Source organism: Chlorocebus sabaeus, chromosome X, assembly GCF_047675955.1.
Source record: "Chlorocebus sabaeus isolate Y175 chromosome X, mChlSab1.0.hap1, whole genome shotgun sequence".
NCBI classification, from domain to species: Eukaryota; Metazoa; Chordata; class Mammalia; order Primates; family Cercopithecidae; genus Chlorocebus; species Chlorocebus sabaeus.
Window position 1 is genome coordinate 78,961,763 of NC_132933.1, and position 16,004 is coordinate 78,977,766.

A 16,004-nucleotide genomic window follows, 5' to 3' on the forward strand; every position below is an offset into this window, starting at 1 on the left:
GTGTTTATTCAGTCGCTTATATTAGTATGATCTCAGGGATATTTTATACTTTGGGTTATAATACAGTATTATTTTATTCTGTTGTTCAAATTGTTCCAGCTTTGGCCATTGGGAGTTCCTTCAGTTGGCTTTGATGTAACCCATGAATGTGGGTTTTTTGTTTGAGCACTTTCTTATTTTTGGCACGACAAGATGCTTCAGGCTCATTTGCATATCTCCTGCCTTGACCTAGAATGATATATTTCTCCAAGGAGCCTTGATACTTTTTATTGGAGAGTAATATTAGAAATCAAGAAGTGAGTGCTAGGTGCGCTCATTGCTACTGGAGTGTCATTCCTTCAAGACCTTTTCAGTTGACAAGAGCAAGGAGATACATGTTTGCATTCTAACTTGTGTATATGCACATATTATAAATATATATAACCATCTGTATCTATATTAAACTAAATGTGTTTATACCTACATCTCCAACTCTAATCATTGCCACATGGATCATTATAGTCTCACCTCCTTGCTTATCTGTTACCTCCCCTTTCTACAGTGAGAAACCTGGCTTGGTTGGGAAATTTTTCTGTTAATATTAGGGTAGTGAGTATTTGACATTTGCTTCTATGGTTAAGTTTAGGGAGAGTTTAGCTGTAGGGTATTCTTGAAACTAGAAATGACCTTTTTGCCCTAAATGTTTCTGCCAATTTTGAAACGTAAAATAGGTTGCAGAAACAAACTTTTATCTTAAGAACCAGAATTTACTTCAATCCACGTTTTGACATTGATTTTCAGATTAAATTATTCTGATATCGCCAGGTAAGCTGTTCCTTGGGTATGCATTTCTGCATTTCTTCTTTCAGTTTTTTTCTAAGAGCTAAAGAACCCTGAGAACATTGGAGGTGAGAAAGGAGGGGAAAGGCATGTTCACATGTGGATAGGAAAGGTTCATTTACTGACCTCCAGCTAGCCTTCCAAAGTGCATATTTAAGACCCAAGGAGTAGATGTCTTCCTTGGCAATTGTAACCCAAATGTAATTTTTAACCTTTCAGTTTTAGTCAAGAAAGTTGGTGTGCTGTTACAAAAACTGCCCTGATCAACAGCATTGCTATGTGCCTTGCATATCAATCAGCAATTTAAAATAACACGAAATTGTGTTGAGTATAATTTTAATATTTTATATTAGATATTAGTTTGAGACAGTGTTTCTCAAGTCTGTATAATAAGTTTGATAGTACGAAGGTTTTCTCTCAAGAAAAGAATTATTCAGTGTGCACCTACATAATCCACCGCTTAGATTCTACAATTAATATTTTGCTATATTTGATTAAACTTTTTCTGTAGAAGAAAAATATTATTATGTACTCTTTAGGTTTATGGGAATAATTGTTAAGTTAAAGTGTATGAACAAACCTGGGATGAAATCTGTTTGTCTACATCTATAATACAACTATAAGACATAGCAGATGTACAAATTAGTAGTTAATAGATAACTAAAATGCAAATATGGTACTACTATTATAGTATTATAGTTTCTTTTGAGTGGTGTGTCTGTACTATCACATGCTGTGTTGATGCACTTCACCAAACTGCTGTTTTCAAACCGCTTTAAATCCTGCTGTTATAGCACATAGCAATGCTATTTGGCTTTCATTTGGCACAAAACACATTTATATATTGTTTGCTTCTGTTCTTTTCTATTATCCCCAGGCAACAAAACTAGAACATTTGCCACTAATTTGGCAATGTGGTCTTATATTATGAGGTAGTCATATAGCTGATCTAGACTATCCTTACAGTGAAATGAGAGTATTGTAAAAGTTTTGTAGAAAGCTCCCATACATCCTGAGAATCCATGCACAAACCCCAGAGTTAAAAGATCTTTGAATTGAGGGAAGACATGGGTTTAAGTATCACTTGGCCACCTGTTATTTGTGTAACATTGAGGTAGTTTCATCTTCTGAGTTCCCAGTTTCCTTAGAGAATGAAAATGTTGAATTATGTTAATTAAAAAAAAATTTTTTTTTTGAGATGGAGTTTCGCTCTTTTGCCCAGGCTGGAGTAAAGTGGCACAATCTCGACTCACTGCAACCTCCTTTACCCAGGATCAAGCAATTCTCCTGCCTCAGCCTCCCAAGTAGCTGCGATTACAGGCGCCCGCCACCATGCCCAGCTAATGTTTGTATTTTTGGTAGAGATGAGGTTTCCCCGTGTTGGCCAGGCTGGTCTCGAACTTCTGACCTCAAATGATCCACTCGCCTTGGCCTCCCAAAGTGCTAGGATTATAGGCATGAGCCACTGCACCAGGCGTATGTGATTATTAATATCACTTCTATCTGTGACAATTCTGTCTGATACTGGAGTACTTGAACCAGATGGCTGCCTATGCCACTTGGCTATTCTCTCCATAATACTTCGATATTTCGTTGGTCTGCAATATGACAGATTCTCAAAATTCTTGTCCATGAATATTGAACCCTAGTGAAATGTATGGTTCTGTATCAGTTCCAAAATGTAACTACTTTCTGTAGCCTTAGATTCCCAGTTCCAAAATGTAACCATTTTCTCTAGCCTTAGATTCCCATTAAGGGAAAGGGAATGCTCCTTGAGTATGTCATCACCATAGTGACAGGCAAAACTAGAGGGCTTTGATGCTAAAGCAAGATACTCCATAAATATGGTTAAGAAGACTTGGGGAGACTGGAATAGTTGTTTCCTTTTAGATGCCAGTGTATAAATGAATTTGAGCTAGGATCCATTGATTTAAAATTTCTTTAGGTCAATTTGCTTGCACATGGAGTGCACATTTACTCTTCGTTAATGGAGTTTCAGGAAGCAGTAGAGTAAATGCACAAACATGTATGAACCTCCATGTTTGACTGGAAGCCTGCATTTGGAAGTGAAGTATCTAATCTTAGATTAAATTAGGATGGGGAAGGGTGTTGGCAAGAGATTTTGAAGCTTGTTCTGCTCATATTGAGAACATCATAGAACAGTTTGGCCTTTTTAAAGCTAGAGAATAGAGTTGAATAAGGGATCTTCCCTACATTCCTGTTTGACATTGACATAAAGGTTTTGTCATGATACAATAATCCCTAATCAGGAATCTGGAAGCCTGTATTCATTTAAGGTCCTCGGGTTTAACATACTGGGTGCTTCTCACACCATACCATACCATGCAAAATGCTTTCAAGGCTGCAAGTTTGGCTTAGATCCGCTTTAGTGAGCTCCTGTGCTACAGTAAATGTAGATAGCCAATTATTAAAAACAATCAAGACAATTGCACCTCTAAGCAGTAGTAGCAATTGCCACACTACCTTGAATCTTGAAGTATTTTCAGCAACAGGATGACCATTAGCCACAAATTTAGCGTCAGCCCTTAAGGTCGGTATTAGTTTGACCCATATTTTCATGTAGTTCTTTTTCTTGTCTAATCCTCCCATGATACCGCCAGGGCTTGTTATTAGAGGACTTTAGGGAAACCAAACAGGCTAGAAAGTAGAGACAGGAAATGCCTATGTCTAATGCTTCAGTTTATACTTCCTAGGTTTTTTTCGTTGGGGTTTTTGTAACTCTTTTGGTATCCTACCGGTGCTTTGGTAGCCTACTGAACCCTGTCTTTCTTCTCAAGGACATTCCGAGCATGTGAGACCCGAGGACTGCAAACAGCTGCAAGAGGCTTCAAATTCAGCATATCATTCCTTTTGAGAATCTGGCCAAGCTCCAGCAAATCTACTTGGATGGGTTGCCAGCCACCTGGAGAAAAAGGTAGTTCGGGGAATTTATTGTTGTAGGGCTTCTGTCTTTGGCTTTAACTTCCTATAACTCTCCTTTTTAAAGCAGAACACAGCTGGGCACTGTGGCTCTTCACTGCAACTTCCGTCTCCCGGGTTCAAGCTATTCTCCTGCCTCAACCTCCCGAGTAGCTGGGATTACAGGCATGCGTGACCATGCCAGGCTAATTTTGTATTTTTAGTAGAGACAGGGTTTCTCCGTGTTGGTCAGGCTGGTCTCGAACTCCCGACCTCAGGTGATTCACCCGCCTCGACCTCCCAAAGTGCTGGAATTACAGGCGTGAGCCACTGCGCCTGACCAGCTGTTGTTATAACTGGAGTTCTGTATGTTTGTGACCATTCTTGGTTCTCTGAATATCCTAGAACTTTGGTGGCTCCCTATTACACAGGTTGTTGAAGAAATGTTACCATGTGGATTGAGTAGAAAACAGTTCTCTTTATCTTGGCAATATTATGGCATGGCACTACTTAAAGTACAAATTAAAAGAGGGGAATGCTACAAAACTAGCTGACAGGCACTTTGATTGAGGTGGATTGCTCAGTTCTTAAAATAGCGCTTTATAAAAGAAGCCAGAAGCATTGTGGAGGAGAATTCTTACAGAATTCGTAGAGTTAGACCACATTGGACCTTTTCTGTGTGACTTCATGGCTCTCTTGGTTGAGAAAGCATTAGCTTCTCCTTCCATTAGTTTCAACCTCTTGATTTCTTGATCCCTCTACTATATTTTGTGCTGAGAACACAAGGGCATTAACAACCCACATTCTAGAGGATTGCTCTTTAATAAAGACTGGAGAATAAAATGCAGCATGGGGATATTGGCAATTATTCAGTTCTAAATTTCTCTTGGAAATGAGGGAAAACATACAGAATAGAGCTGGGACAAATAGGACAATTTTTTTTTTGTTAGGTTGGTAGCCAGAATATAATAGCTCCGCACAACTGTAAATGTCCACTCTTCAATCCACATGAAGAAAAGGGTAAACATGGTTGAACTCAACCACTAGTTGCCCATTAGGAGAGACTTTCCTGGTGTACTCCATTTCAATACTTTTCTTTTATCTCTTTTTCAGATCTTCCTCAGAAGAATAGGCTTGTTGCTTTACAGTGTTAGTGATCCATTCCCTTTGACGATCCCTAGGTGGAGATGGGGCATGAGGATCCTCCAGGGGAAAAGCTCACTACCACTGGGCAACAACCCTAGGTCAGGAGGTTCTGTCAGGATACTTTCCTGGTCCCAGATAGGAAGATAAAGTCTCAAAAACAACCACCACACGTCAAGGTGCGTAAGCTGTCCCTAAAAGCATAATAAGTAGTTATTTTGATTTTGTTTTCCAGTATACATTGCACTTAGCGTTTCACTGAGGTCGTATTCATCATTATTCTGCATATGATTTGGTAAAGACAGCTTCCTAATTTACCTGGGAAGCAAGTGGGTGTGAGATTGGTTAAATTGATGATGTAAAGAGGGTAGCAGGTTGCATGTGTTCGGGTGTTTAGAGTGGGACTATAACGTGTGGCAGAGGCTTACAGCTAAATTGTTCTTTCTTTTAGGAGAACATGGACAACTGTCACATCAGTGACACTGATCACATGGGCAAATCATTCTGTTCCATCTGGTCCCCAAAGTCTCTCTTAAAGCCTTACAGAAGAACTTTGCCAATCATTTACATACTTCGGGATGGCTTGGGATGCCATGGGATATAATACGACAAGTGAGAGGTGTGTCTTTTTATGCTATGGTTGCTGATTGATGGAAGCTGCATAAATACAAATGGACTAAAAATGGCACAAAGTTATCTGTCATCAGGCAGGAGCTAAAGAACCAGGACCCTATATTCTCTAGGTCAGTGTTGGGAGAGGCTGATTAGCGAGTGAGGATTGGCAGATAAAGGTGACCATTCAGTGCAATAAATCCTGATCGTATAGGCTTTGCCCAGCATTCTTCATAAATAGTGGGTACCTATAAATTTCATGAAATATTTTCATGGGTAAGAACTCTCAAAATGTTATAATTGACTGGAAAGCTCTGTAGATTTAGAAATAGAGAAAGTTACTAACAGAAATTTTTAGAAAGCCTAGGAACTAGAAAGCTAAGTTGAGAGTTATCTAGGAAGATCTATCTATTGTACTCAGAATCTTTAGATAAATTCTCCTAGGGCCAGTAGCCTATGTAAATTTTCTTTTTCTTTTTTTTTGTTTTTTGGTTTTTTTTTTGGTATTTTAGCTGCAATGTTAAACAACCTATGTGAATTTTCTTATTGTGAGAATATTTGCCTTCCAGAGTGACTCACCTTTATCTCAAAGAGCAGTATTACGAGTTTTGGAAATGCTGCTCGGTGGCTGTATTTTGTTAGTCCTGAGCCAGGAGACGTAAATAAAGCAAACTTGAGTTGGTCCTAAAACATTGAAGTGAACCTTAAACATTGGAAATACCTTATGTTTTTTCCTCTCATATCTATTATTTTTGTGATCTCAGTTACTAATCATTTAAAGGGACTCCTAGCTGATTGGCACTTAAAACAGGATCGTAGTTTTTTTTTTTGAGGTGGAGTTTTGCTCTTGTTGCCCAGCCTGGAGTGCAGTGGTGCAATCTCAGCTCACTGCAACCTCTGCCTCCCGGGTTCAAGCGATTCTCCTGCCTCAGCCTCCTAAGTAGCTGGGATTACAGGCATGCGCCACCACACTGGGCTAATTTTGTATTTTTAGTAGAGACAGTGTTTCTCCGTGTTGGTCAGGCTGGTCTCAAACTCCTGACCTCAGGTGATCTGCCCACCTCAACCTCCCAAAGTGCTGGGATTATAGGCGTGAGCCACCGCGCCCGGCAGTTCTAGTCTTCAAGGTATAAGGCTATGACTGGTGGTGGTGTCTCTAGTGACTCATCAAGTGATATTTGGCAAGACATTTTCCCATTTATTCCAGTTTCCTGTTCTGTTGAATGAGGAAATTTTCTCTCTAAAGACCTTAAAGTTTTGACTTTGTAGGTTTCAAAGTTCTGTGGAAACGTTTTCTGTTGCTTATTAATTTCAATCTTACATAACTCTAGCACAGTACTCAATACTTACGGCATTTACATGGTTTATCTCATGTGTTTTTATAGCTCTTCATTGTTCCTATCTGCCAAATAATTACACTTCCTACAAGCAGTGCAGAGAACTGAGTCTTCAGCAGGTCCAAGAAATTTGAACACATTGAAGGAGGTCAGCCTTCCTACCTGAAGATCAACATACTTGGCACTCTAGCACTTTAGGATAGCCGAATGAAGTAAGTTGTTGGTGTTGCGGTCCTGTGAGGATCACTTCAGAACTATTAATAACAGCTGTTTTTTGGGAGCTGGTGTTGGATGTGGTATGTTGGTCTAATGTGAAGTGGGGCTAAATGTGAGATGGAAAGATGACCTGTCTTCCATATTACTAAGTTCACTGAAGCAACTCAAAGACATTATGGTCTTCTTACCAGTTGTATCATAGAAGAATCTAGCCTTTGCTTGTGTGTTCTGTGTCTTCACTGTATACGTCCTCTGTCATTCTTAGAGCCTTAAACATTGAGAAGCTTAAAACACCATTTCTGCTTTCTGCTGAAAGGGTAACCCTTTCTCATCTCCATTTGTGAGAGACTCTGTCGTCAGTTAAGATTAGTGTAAAAAGAAGACTAAACTCTGAAGTAGCCATTATAAAAGTGTGAGAATGAAGTCAGTTTTCCAAAGAGTTGGGGAAAGGTGATGCTAAAGGAGGGGATTGAGCAAGTCCTATCAAAGAGCCCTTTATGAAAATATTTAGTCATCTGTGACATCCCATTTGGCTCTTCCAGAAATCCTAGTGAATAGTTGTAACAGAATGTTAAGAGGCACACATTGTGTGTTTTAAATCCTCTGCTACTCATTAGGTATATGACCTTTGGCAACTTAAAGTCTCTGATTAGACTTGCCTGTTTGTGAGGGTTAAATGAAATCATGTATGTAAAGTGCTCACCTATTGCAGTGCCTGGCACATGGCAAGTAAAAGGTAAGCCAAGAAGACTTATAAGTTCATTTCCCACAATATAAGTGACCACTAGCACTATCAGGTAGCAGGCAGAGTTGGCATGCTTTGGTTCTATATAAGAAATCCCTAAGGTAAAAGTTTGTAAATAGAAGAGCATCTGTGTTGGTGGTGGTGGTGGTTATAATTATTATTATTGTAGTAGTATAAATAGTATTGGTAGTAACAATAGTTTAATATAATTACTAATGACACTTTTTGATTTTTTTTTTATCTTTCTGTGATGCTTTTCATGCCTCTTGTGCCCCTCATTGTATCTTGTCTCTTCTGCTACTTTCTCTGAATGTCTGCCTTTGCTTATCTCTTGCACTCAAGTGTGTATTTCTTTGTCTCTTTCTTCCTTGTCTTTGCTCTTTGTTCTCTATCTAAAGTGTGTCTTACCCATTTCCATCTTTCTCTTGCTACTTTCTTTCGTGTGCGCCTTTGCCTCATTTTCTCTTTTTGTTCACAAGACTGGTCTGTGCCTTGTCTTAGACGTATCTCTCATTTTTCCTTTTGTTGCTGTTTCTCTTTGCTCTCCTAGATGTGGCTCTTCTTTCACGCTTTATTTCATGTCTCCTTTTTGGGTCACATGTGTGTGCTTTTTGTCCTTCTGTTGTTCTGTCTACTTCTCCTTTCTCTGCCTACCTCTCTTTTCTCTTTGTGAACTGTGATTATTTGTTACCCCTTCCCCTTCTTGTTCGTTTTAAATTTCACCTTTTTTCTGAGTCTGGCCTCCTTTCTGCTGTTTCTACTTTTTATCTCACATTTCTCATTTCTACATTTCCTTTCTGCCTCTCTTGGGCTATTTTCTCTCTTTTTCCTCCCCTGTGTGCCTCAGCATCTCTTGCTGTTTGTGATTTTCTATTTCAGTATTAATCTCTGTTGGCTTGTGTTTCTTCTCTGCTTCTTCCCTTTCTACTCACCTTTGAGTATTTCAGCCTCTTCATGAATCTATCTCCCTCTCTTTTATTTCATGTAATCTTCTCTCCTTAAATATTTCTTTGCATATGTGGGCATGTGTACGTGTGTGTGTGTCACGTGTGGCAGAGGGGCTTCTTAACCTCTGCCTGATAGGTGCAGAACGTCGGCTATCAGAATGAGCATTGTGGAGCGGTTCCTTATGCCAGGCTGCCACGTGAGATGATCCAAGACCAAAACAAGGCCCTAGAGTCTAGACTGCAGTAAAACCCAATACTCAAGTAGGACAGAAGGTGGAAGGCTCATATGGATAAAAGGCCCAAAGTAGAAGACAGATGGTTTGAGACTTGAGACCCGAGGACTAAGATGGAAAGCCCATGTTCCAAGATAGATAGAAGCCTCAGGCCTGAAACGAACAAAAGCCTCTAGAGCCAAGAAAACAGAGGGTGGTCTGAATTGGACAGAAGGCCTGAGTTGGATGGAAGTCTCAAGTCTTGAGTTCGAAGTCTTAAGACCTGGGACAGGACACATGGAAGGCCTAAGAACTGAGACTTGTGACACAAGGCCAAAGACCTAAGATTAGCCCGAGGTTGTAGTTGGAAGACCTACAACCCAAGGATGGAAGGCCTCTGTCACAAAGCCTACCTATATGGATAGAGGACCCAAGTGAAACAGATATCTCAAGACTAAAGGCTGGAATCTGGAGGTCCATGACCTAGAACCCAGGAAGGATGGAAGCTTGAAGACCTGGGGAAATCCCAAGATGAGAACCCTAAACCCCACCTCTTTTCTATTGTTTACACTTCTTACTCTTATATATTTCCAGTTCTCCTGTTTCTCTTTAAGCCTGATTCTTTTGAGATGTACTTTTTGATGTTGCCAGTTACCTTAAAGGAACATATCTTTAGATTGACAGTATTATGCCTGGGCCAGTCTTGAGCCAGCTTTAAATCACAGCTTTTACCTATTTGTTAGGCTTTAGTGTTTTGTAAACTTCTGTTTCTATTCACATCTACTCCACTTGAGAGAGACACCAGAATCCAGTCAGTATCTAATCTGGATTTTGTTATTCCCCTCAGGAGCAAACATTCATATAGGTGATACTGTATTTCAGTCCTCTCTTTTAACCCCAGAATCCCTAGACTGAGAAGATAAAATGGTCAGATTGTTGGGGGAAAAAAAGTGCCAGGCCCTCTAGAGAAAAATGTGAAGAGATGCTGCAGGCCAGTGAGAAGAATTAGACAAGAAATACACAGATGTGCCAGACTTCTGAGAAGCACCTGCCAGCAACAGCTTCATTCTTTGAGCTTAGGTGAGCAGGATTCTGGGGTTTGGGATTTCTAGTGATGGTTATGGAAAGGGTGACAGGGCCTGGGACAAAGTGAGTTCCCAAGGGGACAGCCTGAACTCCCTGCTCATAGTAGTGGCCAAATAATTTGGTGGACTGTGCCAACCCTACTCCTGGGTTTAATACCCATCTCTAGGCTTAAAGACGAGAGAACCTGGGACTATTGAGCACATTTAATACTTTCCTTGATTTTTTTCCTTCCTGTTTATGTGGGAAGTTGATTTAAATGATTGATAATGTATATGAAAGCACTGTAAAACGTAAGAGAAAAACCAAGGCGTGCTCCTTAATAGTGCATTGGCAATCATGCATAGTAAACATTTGAAAGTGCATTGTAAATTGTGAAGCATTATGTAAATCGGGGTCCACAGTTTTTCTGTAAGGGGTCAAAATCATAAATACTTTAGACTGTGGGCCATACGGTTTCTGTTACATATTTGTTTTTTAAACAACCTTTTTATAAGGTCAAAATCATTCTTAGTTTTTGAGCCAATTGGATTTGGCCTGCTGTTCATAGCTTACCACCCCCTGATGTATTATTTGTTATTCAGAGAAAATGTCTGAATACTACTAATTTCCTTTTCTGTGCCTGTCCCTGTGCTAGGCACTCAAAATGCAACGATGATTCACATGTAGGTGACCTGAAGAAAAATAGTGAATGTGCTTTGTAAACTATAAAGCACTTGTATTCTACTGTGATAAACATTGTGGATACAAAGAAAGGAGCAAGCATAAAAAAGTGCTCTTTCAAAAGGATATAGTACTATGCAGACACAAAGAATTGTTTGATAAATGAATAAATTATATGTGTATTTGAGGCCAATTTGTGTTTGCTGCTCTGGTAATTTTGAGTAAAAATGCAGTATTCCAGGTATCAGAAATGAAAACACATGGAAACTGCTTTTAAACTTTAAAGTATACTGAATACATAAGGGACTCAGCTTATTGTGGTCACTTATAATGTACCAGATACCATGCTGGGCACTAGAACTACCAAAGGGGAAAGAAATACTCTCATAGAACAAAAAATTTCAGAAAGGTGCATATTAAAGTGCTTTGTAAACTAAAGCACAATACAAATGTCAATGGGCTACATATTTATGAATGAATGAATGAATGAATGAAATTAACTGCCTCTTACATACCAGCTATTGTTTTGGGTACTGTGAAATACAAGATTAATTCTCCTATAATAAGAGGAAAGTTTATCCTCTAGACTATTCAGATGTAAGGAATGAGATATTGCTTAATTTTAAACAATCAAGACTTTACTGGTGACGTTAAGTTAAATTACTACCGGTACATTTTCCTGGGTAACCGGGAAGGAGATAGTATAGGAAATGAAGTAATGGAAGTGAGGTCCAGATCAAAAGTCACTTAATTAAGTTTGCGAATGTGCTTTCTAAATTATAAAGCACTTGTAAATGTGAAAAATTTGATGCTTTCTATATGAATAAAACTTTCTGTAAGATAGGTACTGTCTCTACAAAATTCTCATTGTATACTTAAACCACAATGAGAAGGGTTCTATACGTAGTTATACAAACCAAGGGTTTAAATACCTGTTAAATGGATCAATTTTGATTGCCTACTATGTGAACTCATTGTTAAAGGCACTGAAAATTTATCATATTTCATTTACCCACAGCCAAAAATAAGGCAATACCTATGTTAGCATTTTGTGAACTCTAAGGCACCATATAAATGTAACTGTTGATTTTCTTACTTGGTGCTGAGAACTAGGTTTATACAATTGTATGATAGTTATTATATTGTGCAAATGAAGTAGGAAAATTTGAGTAACAATGATTAACTTTTGAATACACATATGCAAGGGATTGGTTGTCTGAAGAATGCCACTATAGTAGTTATCTATTGTGTGCCAATCTCATTGCTAGGCATTGGGGATGCAAAGATAAACCATCTTTATTGTGTCCTGGGTAGCAGAAGAAAATATGTGTAAAATCAATTTATAATTTCTAAACTGCCACCCATATATAAGCAGTATCTGCTGAATGATCATTGATTACTCATATCCTTAAGAGATAACAACTGGGGGCACAAATATTTATTATCATTATTGAACCTACAACAGAGACCTTTGTGTAGATTTACAAAGCCTACAGTTCTATACAAATAGGAATGAACTATTGGCTTACTGAATGGTGATTACGTTCTGATTTACCAAGCCTACAGTTCTATACAGATAGGAATGAACTATTGGCTTACTGAATGGTGATTACTTTCTGTGGGGCTCGGAACTACATGCCCTAGGATATAAAAAAATGATGTCATCATTATAGAGTGCTCACAGAAGGAAATGAAGTAATAGGTGTGAGATCCAGACCGAAAGTCACTTAACAAGTTTATTCAATGATGAAAACATGGGACAAATGGACTAGTATAAGGCAGTGTACTAAGCTAAGTAGAGAGAGAAAGTCCTGTCCAGAAGATATGTGCTCCCTGGCCTGATTGAAGAGACGGAAAATTTTTGCAAAAAACAAGGTGTTGTGGTCTTCCATACAGTTTCTTAAGTGCTGATGATAGAAGTGAATTAGACCCACCTTGGTCTGGCTTACAGACAGTAAAGGAGTAAATAAATACAGACAGTAAATAAATACCTCAGGTTTACAGACAGTAAATTTACAGACAGTAAATAAATGCCTCAGGTTTGCTTTTTGATTCATTTGATAAACAAAGCATCTTTTATGTGGAATGTACCATTCTGGGTCCTGAGGATGAGAGAGGTGAGGGCATTAGACCATTGACAGCTGAAGATAGAAGAACATCTTTAGTTTGATTGTGTAAATAATATTTCAGTGCCTATTCTCTGCAAGGTACTATGCTTGGTAAATTAGTAAATTAAATAGGTCTGGTCCAGAAGACACACTCAATTGCCTTTGAGATTTAAAAATAAAGAAAAAAGAAAGAAAAAGGCAAGTTTCTTTCAAAATAGAGACATTTTTCCTAGTTTCAGGAATCCCCCAAATCACTTGCTCATTGGCTTAGTTTGAAGCCAGGAGACTGATAAAAGGGCTCAGGGTTTGTTCTTTAATTTATTAAGCAAACATTCTGCTTTTATTACAGTTACATGGTTCAAGATGAAACAACTAGTTTTAAAGGTATTTGCTCATTGGTCTGGCTTAGAGACAGGAAGACATTTGAGCAATACAAAAAATTCTTTCCCATTTACCATATTTAGTAAAAATTTATTAAAACTGAATAAAGTGCTGTTCTTAAGTGCTTGAAAGACCTAAACCAAAGTGCACTTTATCTCATTTATCTTGTGGTGGAAACACAGGAACACATTCTCTAAGAGACTGTGTTTCTTTAGTTGAGAGGAAACTTCATTGAGTAGCTGTGATATGTTCGATACTAAGGAAAAACTAAATAGATCACCTTTGACATGCTCTGTCGAGTGGGAAGAGAGGGCTTTTTATTTTTTCATTCATATGAATATTGATGAAGATGATACTAAATGCTAAATGAAATATATCTGCTCCAAAAGTCATTTATTTTGACTTGGAGATGCAACAAAAACACAATAAATGGAATGAAGTGATACTCTTCATCAAACAGAAGTGACTGTTATATCAACCATTGTGTTAAATCCTAGACAGAAAACAAAAAAGATCATGACTAAAAGACACTTGCTTATTAATTGGCTTGGAAAGTAGAATATAGGAGAAAGGTTACGGTTTTTTTTTTTTTTTTTCATGTATTCATTCATTCTACAAATATATTTGGGTGCCAATAGGTACTTGGTATAAGGTTTTTGGCCCCAGAGACATGGGAAAAAAAATGCATGCCTTCCCAGAGAATGCCTAATACTTTCCTTTTGGCTTGTTTTCTTGTTAGGGGCATGGCTTAGTCCCTAAATAACATTGTGTGGTTTACTTCCTACTCCATATCTCTTCTACCACTCTGGCCACTACAATAAGCAGGTAGCTGGGTTTTGTAGTGAGCTTGCTCCTTTAAGTTGCAGGAACTCTCCTTATAATAGACACTTCATTTTCCTAGCCCATCCCTCATGAAAAATGACTGACCACTGCTGGGCAGCAGGAGGGATGATGACTAATTCCCAAACCCCAGTCTCATTGGTACCAGCCTTGGGGAACCACCCATACTTGAGCCACAATTGGTTTTGAAGTGCATTTACAAGATTTGTCTATTTTCAGTTATTTACTTTTTACGTGCTGACACATACATACACTGCCTAAATAGATCTCTTTCAGAAACAATCCTCAGCTAACGCATAGCAAAATGGAGATGGAGACATGATTTCTCATGCAACAGCTTCTCAGTTTATACCTTAGAAATGTCCTCCTTTTTATCAAATCTGCTCAAGAGGGGCTTTTTATAGTAGAATAATATCAGTGGATGAAAACAGCTTAACATTTTACCATGCTTAAGTTTTAAGAATAAAATAAAAATTGGAAATAATTGGCCAAAATTGAAAGGAAATTTTTTTTTTTTTTTTAATTTCTCTAAATGTAGGCCTGGCTGGGCTTTGACCTTTTCCATTTTAAATCACTCACAGAGGGTGGGACAGGAGGAAGAGTGAAGGAAAAGGTCAAACCTGTTTTAAGGGCAGCCTGCCTTTGTTCTGAATTGGCCTTAAGAACATTACCAGCTTCAGGTCTAAAGTGTTTAGTTTCATGCAGTTCCAATAACTGATCATTGTTGAGATGAGGACAAAATCCTTTGTCCTCACTAGTTTGCTTTATATTTTTGAAAAGTAATTATTTTTGTCCAAGTGCTTATCAACTAAACCTTGTGTTAGGTAAGAATGGAGTTTATTAAGTGAATCAGTGTGACCCCTCTTGTCATAAGATTATCTTAAAGCTGAAGCCAAAATATGCTTCAAAAGAAGAGGACTTTATTGTTCATTGTAGTTCATACATACTTTCAAAGCATCTAAACTGTAGTTTCCATGGCAAGTCAATTACATCCATAAGTGGAGAAGGAAATAGATAAATGTCAAAGTATGATTGGTTGAGGGAGCAAGGTTGAAGATAATCTGGGGTTGAAATTTTCTAGCTTTCATTCTGTACATTTTTAGTTAGACATCAGATTTGAAATATTAATGTTTGTCTTTTAATGTGTGGTATCAGCTGGACTCAGTAACACCCCTTTCTTCAGGTGGGGATGGGGAATGCATTATTGGAAAATGGAAAGAAGAAAGTAACTAAAAGCCTTCCTTTCACAGTTTCTGGCATCACTACCACTACTGATTAAACAAGAATAAGAGAACATTTTATCATCATCTGCTTTATTCACATAAATGAACTGATGAATAAATCTGCTTTTATGCAGACACAAGGAATTAAGTGGCTTCGTCATTGCCCTTCTACCTCAAAGAGAGTTTATCCCAAAATGCTAAGATAAATGGAAGACTCTTGAACTTGTGAACTGATGTGAAATGCAGAATCTCTTTTGAGTCTTTGCTGTTTTGAAGATTGAAAAATATTGTTCAGCATGGGTGACCACCAAAAAGTAATCTTAAGCCATCTAGATGTCACAATTGAAACAAACTGGGGAGTTGGGTTGCTATTGTAAAATAAAATATACTGCTTTGAAAACTTTGTATTTTGATATGACAATTTCTAACTCACTGTCCCTAACCACACTAATTACCCTAAGTTCTTCATTTCTTTTTTCTTTCTTTTTTTTTTTTTGAAGATGGAGTCTCGCTTTGTTGCCCAGGCTGGAGTGCAGTGGTGCCATCTTGGCACACTGTAACCTCTGCCTCCTGGGTTCAAGCAGTTCTGCCTCAGCCTCACCAGTAGCTGGGATTACAGTTCTGAGCCACTATGCCTGGTTAATTGTTGTGTTTTTAGTAGAGACGGGGTTTCGCCATCTTGGCCAGGCTGGTCACGAATTCCTGACTTCAAGTGATCCATCTGCCTCGGCCTCCCAAAGTTCTGGGATTACAGGT

At 38.4% G+C, this 16,004-nt stretch overlaps 1 long non-coding RNA gene across 4 annotated transcripts in view; it reads left to right on the forward strand.

Annotated features, from left to right (window-relative positions):
* LOC103232191 (uncharacterized) overlaps positions 1-15,648 on the forward strand; it is a 31,547-nt gene extending 15,899 nt beyond the window's left edge. For 3 of the 4 annotated variants that reach the window (XR_497087.3, XR_005237453.2, XR_005237452.2), the window contains 5 exons: positions 3,618-3,754; positions 4,852-5,060; positions 5,333-5,500; positions 6,879-7,042; positions 8,134-15,648. This is a non-coding gene — a long non-coding RNA (uncharacterized lncRNA). The remainder of the gene's footprint in view (positions 1-3,617; positions 3,755-4,851; positions 5,061-5,332; positions 5,501-6,878; positions 7,043-8,133) is intronic. The other variant, XR_005237455.2, reaches the window with a different exon arrangement.
* Positions 15,649-16,004: the final 356 nt, after the last annotated feature.